Here is a 4,106-nt window from a genome sequence, read left to right on the forward strand (position 1 = left end):
CTCTGGCCCTTAAAGGGTTAAACTGTAATCCAGTTCTACAGCCCTGTGGATTATTATGGCTCTAAATAAATCAATCCATTGTATTATTATTATTTAAACACATTTTTATGATTTGTTTTCTTTAAGAAGCCACCTAAATGGACAGGTAGTCAATCAATGACTATATTCCACTTGGGCTACTCATTAACAAGTAGACATGGACAACTTGACATCTCCACTGGGGAAAACATGCCAAGGTCCCTCTCTGTAAGGTAAGCTTGTAGTTTCATGAATAGACTCTTAATTAGTATCAAATACTTCTGGATCACCCCAGTAAAACCAGCGCTATAGAATTTAACCATAGGAGCATACAAAGAACATCTCTCCTTGTGCTCATTAGCACCAAGTTAGTTACTACAAAACAGTAATTTGCAATATTTTGTCATTTCAACAAAACTGATACTGTGAAGGTCAGATTAAAAGTGGGTGTGGGTAGCCTTGGCTCTGAATTTCAGAGAAATAAAATTATTCCATTGTTTTATGAAATACCCTGCCAACTCAAATATGTGACTACAATGTCACAAAACATAAACACTCAGTATACCTGAAAGTGAAGCCAAATCTGTCAACTCATAACACCAGGATTTCGAAATCTGTAGAAGAACTAGACACAATATAGGATTATATGCATTTATATATTATAGGATTAAAGGATTATGCTTTAGAAAATAACCATTCCGCCCATCTAGTGTTTTGCACATTTTTCCTGATATAAAGACTCGGACCCTAATCAGTCCTTGGTCATGTCTTCAGGATACCTTTATGCCTTTCCCATGCATGCTTAAATTCCTTCTATATTAGAGGCTCATATCTGAATTCCTTGGCTTTAGTGTACTCCAGGTCTTCTTTATGCAATAATGATATTTGTAATATTTAGGCATTCTTTTTTCCTGGATCCCAGGATGGGGTCTAAAGAGGGTGGGCCAGGCACTCTGCATGACCCTGCAGCATTGAGCTCTAGGCTAACCAGTACAGAAACCAGGTAGTTTGGAGCTCATTTAGAAGCATTTAGGCTGTGTGCGTATTAGATGTACACAGTTAAAACACAATGCTGCGTGTGCACAGTGTAATGCACTGTACAAAGGCAGTATTTGTATGCTGGGACAGACCTGAATTTGATGGGACAGGACCAAAAAAATGGGATGGTAATGAGAAATTTGGGACTGTTGGCTGGTATATATAGGATGAAAAACTGAGCAGCTGAATCCTTTCTGAACATATATTCCACATACTGCAGTGTAGTACTTTATATGTCTTTATATGTAGAATGTATGGCCCACCTTAGTATGGATTCACAAGAGGGACTGTAACTTAGTCCCTTTTTCCAGGCTGTGCAATTTTAATAAAGTAGCCCAGGTGTATAACAAGAAGTTAAATTATTTTTTTCCCAGGCACTTCATTGTCATTCTCAAAAAGGTATTTTGTAATGAAAGTAAAAAGAGGAGAAAAACACCTTTGACATTTATAAGAGCATACCAATCAATTAACACTAAACAGGCCAAAACACATTGAGAAAACCAACTATTGTTTTATGCCGTTTTCATCTACTGTGATTGAAGGTGAACAGCTTTCCTGAGTGAGCAGACTCCAGCAGTTAGTTGAACCCAAACAAACATTACTCAGGGGGACTAAGATCCTATTTATTGACACAAGTACATACAAATCTTGGATATCTTGTAATAATCATTACTAGTTCAAAAGAATATTTATCTCCAGAGCTTTTGCAAATGTGTAGAGGTATAAAACAAGATTGAGGCTAATGTCATGTCACTGATTGGCTGCTTAAGATGTCAATCAGTGGTAGTAAAGTACTTCCAATGAAATCAGTAGGAGTATTTCTGTTGCTAATTCACAGTTTAAGAAGCCGGCAGTGGCAGGAAAGTGTTCCGAATGAAATCAATCGGAAGACTTTATTGGTGTCTAAACAGACTCCTGCAAGCTGCATGCAGCGGAGCCAGCGCTGGAGCACACTGGAGGCCAGTACATCACATGCAGGGAGATGCATTCAGCCAAATGCTTCTCTGCAGGGCACTGCTGGGGTGGCGAAAGGAAGGATTCTGCAGAATCCACCCATGGATTTTCCAAAAAATCCTGGCTCCATAGCCGCTGCTACTGTTACCGCGCTAACCCTGTATTAACCCCTGCTAGAAAACTGGCAGAAAACAAAGAGAAAAATGAACACTATGAACGCACACGAATATTCACCTGAAAAGAACATGGGAACGGGTGAATATTCATGGAATACAAAGGTGTTTTTTTCCCAAAGACTTGGCCGACGCTCAAGTCTACTTTTTATGTACATAGGTATACATGGGTTATATCCTGACTCTCACTATCCCCTTTCTCTGGACATGGGAGTGACATTCAGCTATTCACACTACTCTCCTACTTTCTAAGACAGCCTTGGACTAACCTTGCCATACAAGCCTAGCCCTTCCTCTGTCTGAAACCATTCCACCAGAAGACCAAGAGCTTCAGGTGGTCCACCCTGAGAAGTTCCGAGGTATATACAACGGGTGATGTGTCCCAAAAAAATCAGATTCAATTCACATGAAAGGAAATGCAGAATTTGTAGTTCTACCAAATTAAAAAAATAAATGGCCGATAATTAGTATTTTCCTTCCACACTTTTGCTATTTGTGAATTAAGCTCTAGTGACTTAGAAGCCTCTTACAGAATGGAGCATTACACATGCCACACATGCCACGCCATAATTGCGTAAATATGCTGCAAAGGGTGTCAAACATCCTTACACAAGCCACTTGTTACAAAAAAGCATGTACCCGTAGTAACAGCGCATGCAAGCAAATCACACAGGGAAAACAGAACTTTCAGATTATAACTCTTTTTGTGACACCCAGCACACAGTGGTGAAAGTGTTTTGATTAATTAATTTATATTTAAATTTGGTAGGATAGTTGTTATGCTCTGCAAATGTACTATTACATTATTCAAGTGGCATGTTCATTTTATCTTTTGAGTTGTATATATTTATATTATAAACAAATGATTTCACTTTACTTAAGATCCCTCTGGGCAATATTATTACATGAAACAGACTAATCAAACATTAAGCTTTTTAAGACACATTCAGCAATCCCATAACATAGAATTAAGTGGTATTATCATGTTTCCTTGACAAACATACACAAGCTTTTATTGCCAGAGTGCTTCTGAGTCTGAAGCACAGTATGGCTAAAAGGTCAGAGTTTAATGGAAAAATTAAAATAAAATGTAAGTCATTATATGTAACAAAAAACACTAACGGTTAACGTTTTGGGTAGTATTTTTCGTAAAAAAAAAAGTTACCAATCTCTGCTATTTAGAAGTGAAAACCTAGCTATTCTACATGATGCTGGACAGTGTTTGGGAACTGAAGCAACCTACCCTATAGAATTCTTACACTGGCATTATTCTATCGTGGTGCTTAGTAAACTTGTGCATTCGTATTCGGGAGAACATGAAAGCGAACACGAATGTTGTGTTTTCATTGTTCAAACAAAGCAGCTGCCGTTCATTGGTTGATGCCAGAGGAGCCCTCTGCAGGTGACCAATAGGGTCTCTCTTATGGACCTTTAAAATTTAAATTCTGATGCCGAAGCCATGGGTCTGCCCAGGCCAAGTTGCTCACAGGTGTACCTTGCCCTGCTCTTTGCCAGGGGGAACTAAAATCCCCCTGGCAAATCCTGGAAAATCCTCGTTCTTCCTAAGCCAAGTTGCTCAGAGTGGTTGTCTGAGTCTGAGTAAACCACTCTGAGCAACTTGGCCAGAGCAACTTGGCTTCGGCGTCAGGAGTTAAAGAGTGACTCTATTGGTTGCTGCCAGGGGACTTGTCTGACATCAACCAATGAAGAGCAGCTGCCCTTCATTGATTAATGCCAGAGGAGGCCCCTGCAGGAGATCAATAGAGTCGCTCTTACGGGCCTTTAAAACTCTGGTGCCAAAGCTGCTGCATACTGTTAGCGCGTTAACCTCATAATAACCCTGCTAGAAAACTGGCAGAAGCAAAGAGAAAAATGCACACCAAAAACGTACACGAATATTCGCCCGAAAAGAACACAAGAAAA

The sequence above is a fragment of the Sceloporus occidentalis genome, unplaced genomic scaffold, assembly GCF_023333645.1.
Source record: "Sceloporus occidentalis isolate IW3139 unplaced genomic scaffold, rSceOcc1.0.p SCAF_16, whole genome shotgun sequence".
NCBI lineage: Eukaryota > Metazoa > Chordata > Lepidosauria > Squamata > Phrynosomatidae > Sceloporus > Sceloporus occidentalis.